The sequence below is a fragment of the Lynx rufus genome, unplaced genomic scaffold, assembly GCF_022079265.1.
Source record: "Lynx rufus isolate CCGP_SWC_20201006 ecotype Redwood Valley unplaced genomic scaffold, mLynRuf1.p SCAF_9, whole genome shotgun sequence".
Lineage (NCBI taxonomy): Eukaryota > Metazoa > Chordata > Mammalia > Carnivora > Felidae > Lynx > Lynx rufus.
In genome coordinates, this window is record NW_025814897.1 from 46,564,050 (window position 1) to 46,574,731 (window position 10,682).

The window sequence follows — 10,682 nt, forward strand, 5'->3', positions numbered from 1 at the left end:
AGAGAGCTAAATCTAGAGGTAAAAACTATAAAGCTTCCAAAATAAAACATAAGAGAGAAATCATGTGATCTTCAGGTTAAGCAAATATTTCTTAGGACATAAAAAGCATGAATTATAAAAGCTAAAAATGTAATAAATGGGACTTCATCAAAATTTAAAAGTTTTGCTCTTCAAAAAACACCATTAAGAAATGAAAAACAAAGACACAGGACAAGAAAAAATATTCACATTACAAACATCTGGCAACTGGCATACAGGGAAAAGGCATACCTTTTTCCCTCAAGTTTTTATTTAAATTCCAGTTAGTTAACATACAATGTAATATTAGTTTCCGATGTAGAATTCAGTGATTCAACACTTCCATACAACCCCTGGTGCACATCATTACAAGTGCCGTCTTGAATCCCCATCACCTATTTAACACATCCTCCCACCCACCTCCCCTCTAGTAACCATCAGTTCATTCTCTATAGTTGAGATTCTGTTTATTGATTTTTGTCTTTTTCCCCCCATGTTTGTTTGTTTTGTTTCTTAAATTCCACATATGAGTGAAATCGTATGGTATTTGTCTTTCTCAGACTTATTTCGTTTAGCATAATACACTCCAGCTCTATCCATGTCATTGCAAATGGCAAGATTTCATTCTTTTTTATGGCTGAGTAATATTCTAGTGTGTGTGTGTGTGTGTGTGTGTGTGTGTGTGTCACATCTTTATCCATTCATCAGTTGATGGACATTTGGGCTTTTTCCATAATGTGGCTATTGTTAATAATGCTATAAACAATTATAAACATAATAACGCTATAAACAAGTGCATATATCCCTTCGAATTAGTATTTTTGTATCCTTTGGGTAAATACCTACTAGTACAATTGCTGGATTGTAGGGTAATTCTATTTTTAACTTTTTTGAGGAAACACCATACTGTTTTCCAGAGTGGCTGCACCAGTTTGCATTCCTACTAACAATGTAAGAGGCTTCCCCTTTTTCCACATCCTTACCAACACCTATCAGAATATACATATTTTAAATCTTCCTAAACTCAATAAGACAGCTCAAATTTTTAAATGGACAAAATATTTGAATATAAATTTACAAAGCCGATATACAAATAGCTAATAAGCAGATAAAAAGATTCTCAACATCACTGGTTATTAGGGAAACACACATTAAAACCACAATGAGGTAGCACTACAATATCAGAATGACCATAATTTTAAAAAGACTGATAATACCAAGCATCTGCAAAGATGTGGAGCAACTGGAACTTACATTCTACAGAAGGGAATGTAAAGTGATTCAATGTACTTTGAAAAACTAGCAGTTTATTACAATTTCAACTAAGGAAAATAAAAACACATGTTCACACAGAGTGTTATACATAAATATTCATAGCAGGTTTATTCACAAGAGACAAAAATGTGATATGACCCATGTGTCCATCAAATGGTAACTGGATAAACAACAGGTAAGTCTATCCATACAATGTAACACTATTCAGTAATAGAAAGAATGAACTACAGATACAGGCAACAACATGGATGAACCTCCAAATCACTATATTAACTGACAGAAATGAGACACAAAGAGTACACTATGTGACCCCATTTATATAAAATTTTAGAAAAAGCAAACTAATTTAGAGTTACTCAAACAAATCAGTGATTGGCTGGGGTCAGGATCAGATAGAGAGATAAAATGCAAAGGGGCATGAGAAATCTTTGGGGTGATGGGGATATTCTGTATCTTGAGTATGGTGGCAGTTTCACAGGCATATAGAACTGTCAAAACTCATCAAAATTTACTCTTTAATGGGTGTAGTTGGTTGTATATAAAATATTTCTCAATGAGAATTTTTTTTAAGAAGTAACCCAGAGTTCTGGGGGAAGCAAGCTTAAATAAATAATTCATAAGTAAACTAAAAAATAAAGAACCCACTAGGGGATTTTAACAGGAGTCTGAAAATAACACCTGGCACAATTAATGAACTTGAAGAAAGTATCCAAATGGAAACTCAAATAGAAAAATGGGTAAAAAAGAACCAAAGAGAGGCTCTGCGTGGTTAAGCTTCTGACTTCAGCTCAGGTCATGATCTCATGGTTTCTGAGTTCAAGCCCTGCATTGAGCTCTCTGCTCTCAGTGCAGAGCCTGCTTCAGATCCTCTGTCTCCCTCTCTGCCCCTCCCCTGCTTGTGCTCTCTCTCTTTCTGTCTCTATTTCTCTCTCAAAAAACATTAAAAAGGGGCGCCTGGGTGGCTCAGTCGGTTGGGCGGCCGACTTCAGCTCAGGTCACGATCTCGCGGTCCGTGAGTTTGGGCCCCGCATCGGGCTCTGTGCTGACAGTTCGGAGCCTGGAGCCTGCTTCGGATTCTGTGTCTCCCTCTCTCTCTGCCCCTCCCCTGTTCATGCTCTGTCTCTCTCTGTCTCAAAAATAAATAAATGTTGAAAAAAATTCTAAAAAAAAAAAAAAGAAATTCTGAAGCTGAAACATACAGTAACTGAAATGAAAAATTCACTAGAGGAATTCAACAATAGCTTTAAATAGGCAGACGAAAGAAAAGGGAACTTGAAGATAGAACAATACAAATTATTGAGTGTGAGAGACAGAAAGAAAAAGATGAAAGGAAAGTAAAATGAGCCTGTGACCTTTTGGACACCTTCAGGCCAACTGACATATGCATTGTGGGAGTCTAAGAATGAAATGAAAGAGAAAAATGGGAAGAGAGAAGATTTGAAAAATAATGGCTGAGAATGTCCCAAATTTGATGAAAGACATGAATATAAACATCTTGGAAGAGACTCACACTACTACACTATGACCCAGCAATCACACTACTAAGTATGTACCTAAGGGATACAGGTGTGCTGTTTCGAAGGGGCACATGCATCCCAGTGTTTATAGCAGTGCTATAAACAATAGCCAAAATATGGAAAGAGCCCAAATGTCCATCGACAGATGAATGGATAAAGAAGATGTGGTGTATATATATATATATATTACTTGGAATATTACTTGGCAATCAAAAAGAATGAAAGCTTGCCATTTGCAACAACATGGATGGAACTAGAGGGTATTATGCTAAGCGCAATAAGTCAGTCAGAGAAAGACAAATATCATATGACTTCACTCATATGTGGAATTTAAGATACAAAACAGATGAACATAAGGGAAGGGGAGTGAAAATAATATAAAAACAGGGAGGGGACAAAACATAAGTGACTCTTAAATACAGAGAACAAACCGAGGGTTGCTGGAAGGGCTGTGGGGGAGATGGTCCAAATGGGTAAGGGGCATTAAGGAAGACCCTTGTTGGGATGAGCACTGGGTGTTATACATGGGAGATGAATTACTGGAATCTACTCCTGAAATCATTATTGCACTAAATGCTAACTAACTTGGATGTAAATTAAAAATTAATTAATTAATTAAAAAAAGAAGAGATTCACATTGAGACACAATATAAGCAAACTTTTGAAAGACAAAGACAAAGAATCTTGAAGGTAGCAAGAGAGAAGTGACACATCATATCCAAGGGATTCCCAATGAGATTATTAGCAAATTTCTCATCAGAAACTTAGGAGGCCAAAATGTAATGGGCCAATATATTCAAAGTGCTAAAAGAAAAGAAAAATTCAGAGCACCTGGGGACTCAGTCAGTTGAGTGTCTAACTTCAGCTTCTGGTCGTGATCTCATGGTTCATGAGTTAGAGGCCCACATTGTGCTCTGTACGGACAGCTCGGAGCCTGTAGCCTGCTTCAGATTCTGTGTCTCCCTCTCTCTGTGCCCCTCCCCAGCTTGCACTCTGTCTCTCTGTCTCTCTCAAAAATAAATGACCCTATGATCCAGCAATTGCACTACTGAGTATTTACCCAAGGAATACAAAAACACTAATCCAAAGGGATACATGCACCCCTACAATAGCAGCATTATCAACAATAGGCAAATTATGGAAGCAGCCCAGGTGTCCATCTATAGATGAATGGGTGAAGAGGATGTGGTATGTATATATATACACACACACACACACACACATACACATATATACATATATATATATATATATACACACACACTCAAACACATATATATACATATATGTACACACACACACACACACACACACACTGGGATATTACTCAGCTATAAAAAAAGAATGAAATCTTGCCATTTGTAATGACATGGAAGGAGCTAGAGAGTATAATGTTAAGCAAAATAAGTTAGTCAACAAAAGACAAATACCATATGATTTCACTCATATGTATAATTTAAGAAACAAAACAAATGAGCAAGGAGGGGGAAGAAGAGAGAGAGAAACCAAGAAATAGACTCTTAATTATAAAGAACAATCTGATGATTATCAGAGGGGAGATGGGTAGGGGGATGTGTGAAAGTGGTGATGGAGATTAAGGAGTGCACTTGTTGTGATGAGTACCAGGTGTTATATGTAAGTGTAGAATCACTTATCTGAACACACACCTGAAACTAATATTTCACTGTGTATTAACTAACTGGAATTAAAATAAAAACTTAAAATGTCAAAAAAAAAATTCAGACTCTTAACTACAGAGAACAAACTGATGGTTTCCAGAGCGGAGGTTAGTGGAGAGATGGGTGAAATAAGTGATGGGGATTAAAGGTCCACTTATCATGATGAGCACTGTGTAATGTATTACTGAATCACAATATTGTATACCTGAAACTAATATAACACTGTATGCTAACTATACTGTAATTAAAAATTTTAAAGAAGAAAAGAAAATACCAGGCCCACCTGGCTTTAATGGTGAATTCTTCCAAATATTTACGGCAGAAATAATACCAAATTTACACAATCTCTTCCAGAGAACAGAAAAAAAAGAGGGAACACTTCTAAGCTCAGTTTTTAAAAGCAGCGAAACATTGATACCAAAACCTAAAAACAGAAAAAGAAAAATTACAAAAAGAACAATTATAAGCCAGCATCTCCCTTGGGAGTGGGGGGACAGTATCTCCTTTGACTATGGATGTAAAAATCCTTTACAAATATCAATAAATAGGATTCCAGGGATATAAAAAAAAAAAAAAACAACTCATGATACATCTTAAGCAAGAGTGGCTTATTCCAGAAATAAAAGGATAGTTTAACATTTAAAAATTCCATCAGTATGATTAACATTAACAGAATAAAAAAATGGTGAGAAAGTACAATCATTAGAATAGGTGAAGAAAGCTCATTTGATAAAACCAAATATACTTTTCATGATTTTAGAAAAAAAATCAACAAAGTAGAAATGAAAACATCCTTGATCTTAAAAAGATTACCTACTAATAAACCCTATAGCTACATCATTAGCAACGGTGAAATAGGCACAGCTTTCTCCCCAAGGTCAAAGACAGGATGAGGATATCCACAACCATGTATTCACCATTGTGCTAAAGGCCCTAGACAGTGCTATAAAATCAGAAAGGGAAACAAAAGGCATAACATTCAAAACAAAAGTAAGATGTTTTTCATTTATATATTGTAAGATATAGGTTTATATCATATATATGATTGCAAAGAATATTTATATTATATGTATATGATTGTAAAGGCAGAAATCCAAAAATACATCAACTACTAGAATCAATAAGTGAAGCTTATTGATAAGCTCTCTAGATATAAGGTCAACACATTTTAAAAAATCACATTTCTATATACCAGCAAAAAACAATCAGAAAATTTAATTTTTAAAAATATCCCTTACAGCAGAATAAAAATATCTGGGAACAAATTTAAGAAAAATTACATAAGGCTAATATCGAAAACTACAGAATATTGCAAGTTCATACTATAGAGAGTAATTAAAAATGACCTAAATAAATGCAGAGCTATCTATCATGTTTATGAATCAAAAGCATGAATATTGTGATGTCAGTTTCTCCCAATTTGATGTGTAGATTCAGTGCAAACCCAATCAAAAGTCCAGCAGGAATATTTGGTGGATACTGACAGGCTGAATCTCAGGTTTATATGGAAATACAAAGAACCTAAAACAGCCATGACAATCTTAAAGACGAAAAAGTTGGAAGACTTATGCTATCAGAATTCAAGACTTGCACAATTAAGACTGGTGTGTTGGTACAAGGATAGACAAACAGACCAATGTAACAAATCAGAGTCTATAAATGCACCTCTACATACAGACTCACTTGGTTTATAACAAAAGTATCAGTACAATTCGGCAGGGAAATAATAGTCTTTTTCATTAGATGGTGCTTCAAAAATTACAAATTCATAAGAAAAAACAGTAAACCCTACCTTACACCAAACCTAAAAATTAATTCAAGGTGGATCACAGACCTTAATGTAAAAATAAATCTCTAGAAGAAAACAAAGGAAAGTAATTTCACAACTTTGGGGTAGGCAAAGATTCCTTAAACATGACAAAAAAAAAAGTGCTAACTTTAAAAGACAAAGTTGATAAATTTGACTTCATTAAACTCAGAACTTCTATTATCAAAACACATCAGGAAATTGAATAGGCAAATTACAAACTGAGAGAATATGTTTGTAGTCTGTATGTCTGATACATCTGATAAAGGATTGTATCCATGATATACAAAAGGTAAAAAAGGAAACTAAACATACATGTACCTTATAATGCAGCAATTCCACTTCTAAGTATATCCTCCCCAAAATAACATATTGAGTGTGTGTGTCTATAAAAATTTGTTCAGGAATGTTTATAGCAGCTCTATTTCTAATAGTCAAAAACTAGCAATATTCTGAACATCATCCATCAAAAGGTAAATGGGGGGTGGGGGGGGCGCGTCTGGGTGGCTCAGTTGGTTGAGCGGCTTCAGCTCAGGTCATGATCTCATGGTTCATGGGTTTGAGCCCCGCATTGGGTTCTGTGCTGACAGCTCAGAGCCTGGAGCCTGTTTCAGATTCTGTGTCTCCCTCTTTCTCTGCCCCTCCTCCACTCACGCTCCCTGTGTCTCCAAAATAAATAAATATTTTGAAAAAAATTTTTCAAGGTAAATGGGGGGCAACTGGGTGGCTTAGTCGGTTAAGTGTCCAACTCTTGATTTTGGCTTAGGTCATGATTTCACACTTCATGAGATCAAGCCCCATGTTGGTCTCTGTGCTGACAGCATGGAATCTGCCTGGGATTCTCCCTCTCTCTCCTTCTTTTTCTGCCCCTCTCCCACTCACACTCACCCTCTCTTTAAAAAAATAAATAAATGGATAAACAAATTGTGGTATATTCATACAATGGAACATGACACAATAATAAAAAAAGAATAAACTACTGAAATATACAACATAGATAAATCTCCAAAATATTACCCAAAAGATGATTTGCATTTATCCAAAAGATTATAAATGCAAAAGTACAACCTACAGATTACATTTATATAAAACTCAAGAACCAGCAAACTAATTTATGTGACAGTAGACAAAAAAGTTACCTCTGGGAGATGGGATATCAACTGGGAGGTAATAAAAGAGACTTCCCTCAGGGGCTAAAGATGTTCTGTATCTTGACCTGGGTAGTGGTTACACAAGCATATAACATCTGTAAAAATACACACATGCTGAAGAAGGGAGCAGGATGGTGGTGCTGGGCAGTGACAGCGAAGAGGACTTGGTCAGCTATGGGATGGACCTGGAGCCGCTGGAAGATGAAAGACCAAAGAAACCAATTCCTCTTCAGGATCAGACTGTCAGAGATGAAAAAGGAAGGTATAAACAGTTTCATGGGGCCTTTAGTGGAGGTTTCTCTGCTGGGTACTTCAACATTGTTGGCTCAAAAGATGGATGGACGCCCTCTTCCTTCATGTCTTCATGACAGAACAGAGCAGACAAATCTGTTCTTGATCCTTAAGACTTTATAGAAGAAGAGGATCTTACTGAATTTAGGATAGCACCTAAAGCGATTGTCACCATGGATGATTTTGCTTCCGAAACCAAAGATAGAATATGAGAAAAGGCCAGGCAGTTAGCAACTGCTACTCCCCTATTCCTGGGGCTACTCTCCTTGATGACCTCATAACACCAACAAAATTATGTACTGGTTTTGAATTGCTAAGAAAAATGGGTTGGAAGGAAGGACAAGGAATTGGCCCTCGAGTAAAGAGAAGACCTCACTGACAAAAACCTGATCCTGGAGTAAAAATCTATGGCTGTGCGTTACCCCCTGGAGGCTCTGAAGGATCTGAGGATGAAGACAATGACTATGTGCCTGAAAATGTGACCTCTGCACCCAAAGACATCACACCTGTGGATTTCACACCTAAAGATAACGTGCATGGATTGGCTTACAAGGGCCTGGATCCCCACCAAGCATTGTTTGGAACCTCAGGAAAACATTTTAATCTTTTCAGTGCAGGACCTGAGGGAGCCCGCGATCTCCTTGGAGAGACTGGAGTGAATAAAGGAAGAAAACTGGGAATTTCAGGCCAGGCTTTTGGTGTTAGTGCCCTGGGAAGAGGAAGATGATGACATCTATGTCACAGAAACTTTATCCAAATATGACACCATTTTGAAAGATGAGGAGCCTGGAGATGGACTCTATGGCTGGACAGCACCCAGGCAGTATAGAAGTCAGAAAGAATCAAAGAAAGATCTTCGATACATTAGCAAAATTTTGGATGGATTTTCCTTGGCTTCTAAACCTTTATCTTCTAAAAACACTTCCCCACCACCTGAATCGCCAAGAGACTATCAACCAGTACATTATTTCAGACCTGTGGTAGCTGAAACCTTAGAGAACACCCACTTAATTCAGGTATTGTCAGAGTCAGCTGGAAAGCCAATGCTTAACCCAGGGACACACAGTAGGCACCAACTGAATGCCTCCAAGTGGGTGGAGTTGCTGGGAGAAACACCCATTCAAGGCTCATCTACTTCAGTGTTAGAGTTTCTGTCCCAAAAAGATAAAGAGAGAATCAAAGAAATGAAGCATGTAACTGACCTTAAAGCAGCTCAACTCAAGGCCAGGATTCTGGCCCAGAAGGCCTCAAGCAACAGACCCCAGCCCTCCTCTCTGGATGTCGGGCCCTGCTCATGGCACATGGCATTGAGTGGTAGGACAGCCATCACAAGAGCCAGCAACTTCAAACCTTTCGTGAAGATCCAGAAAAACAAAAACTATAAGAAGAGTTTTTAGTAAATAGGAAACGGGAATCTAATTTAATAAATAGGAATCTTCCAGAAAGATGCCCTGGAATGTTGTCTGAACCCCAGTATGACAGAATGGGAGCGAGGCCACGAGCGGGATAAGTTTGCTTGGGCAGCCCTGCTGTATGTGTCTTCCCATTTGACCTTGTCCTCCAGGTTCATGCATGCCAAGGAGGAGGACGATTCAGATCAAGTGGAAGTCCCTCAAGACCAAGAGAATGATGTCAATGACAAGCAGTCAGCTGTGAAGCTGAAGCCGTTCGGGAAGCTTACCCGAGACACATCTGAGTGGCATCCTGACAAGCTTCTGTGTAAGGTTTCATGTCCCTGACCCTTATCCAGATTCAACTTTGGTTGGCTTACCAAGAGTGAAATGTGACAAATTCTCAGTCTTCAACTTTCTGACACTCCCAGAGACCACTTCCTCACCTACAACTCAAGCAGCAAGTGAAAAAGGGCCGTAACAATGAGGTCCTGACAAATCACAAAAACCATCAAGATGGGATACATCTAAATAAGAAAAGAAAAAAGATCCCATTAGTGAATTTTTAAGTTTGGCTAGATCAAAAGTTGGTCCACCTAAACAAGAGTCCAGCTCTTTAGTAATCAAAGAGGAAGAGCATGTGATGGAATCACTCTCAAATAAGAATGTAAGCAAAGGTGTGGATTCACAGACTGAAGGAGAAGGGAGCCGCCCATCCATGGACTTATTTAAGGCCATCTTTGCCAGCTCCTCCGATGAGAAGTCCTCATCCTCTGAGGATGAGCAAGGCGACAATGAGGATGATCAGGCAGGTACCAGGGAGGCTGACTTCAAAAGCTCCCAAGAGACTGACTGAATGGAAACATAATCCATGGCACATGCTAGTGAGCTGGCAGCCCTCCAGGAGCCCGCACCTTCCTTTCTGATACAAAAGATGCAGATAGATGAAAGAGAAGTGTTCGGCCCACAACTACGTCCCATCTTCTGGCCCAATGTTCATCAGAAACTTGAGGCACCTCAGAAAGAGAAACATAAAAAAAAAAAAAAAAAAGAAAGAAAAACAGAAGACCAAGAAAGAGCACAGATGGAGGAAAGAGAAGAAAAAGAAACACCGGAAGCACAAATACAAAGTCAAGCAAAAGAATAAAAATTCGGAGAAGAGCAGTAGTTCTGAGAGTACCAACAGCAGTGACAGCCCGAGTGGTGAAGAAGGGACTGTAGACCTGTCACCCCACGAACTGCTGAGAAGGCTGAAAAGTCTTCCACTAAGGCGGCAGCAATTGAATTCTGCCCTGGCCTGTCCCAGTACCAGATATTCTCCATGATGGAAGCTCGTTGATTGCTAAGTTAATACATTGTACAGTTTGTATTTATATGTAAATTCATGCTTTAAAATAATTTTTAAAACCTTGACATTTCAAAGGCTGCTTTGGAAGGTTGCAGAAATTGATTTCTATTTTTAACCTCAGTGTCAGAGGAAATAATTCAGACTGTACAGTTTAATTAAAATGGAATTTTTCTAAAAAAATACATACATGCTTAAGATTTATCTT

The 10,682-nt window shown here is 37.9% G+C and overlaps 1 pseudogene; it reads left to right on the forward strand.

Annotated features, from left to right (window-relative positions):
* The first annotated feature begins 7,578 nt into the window (after positions 1–7,578).
* Positions 7,579–10,461, forward strand: LOC124504562 (G patch domain-containing protein 1-like; annotated as a pseudogene).
* The last annotated feature ends 221 nt before the right edge of the window (positions 10,462–10,682 follow it).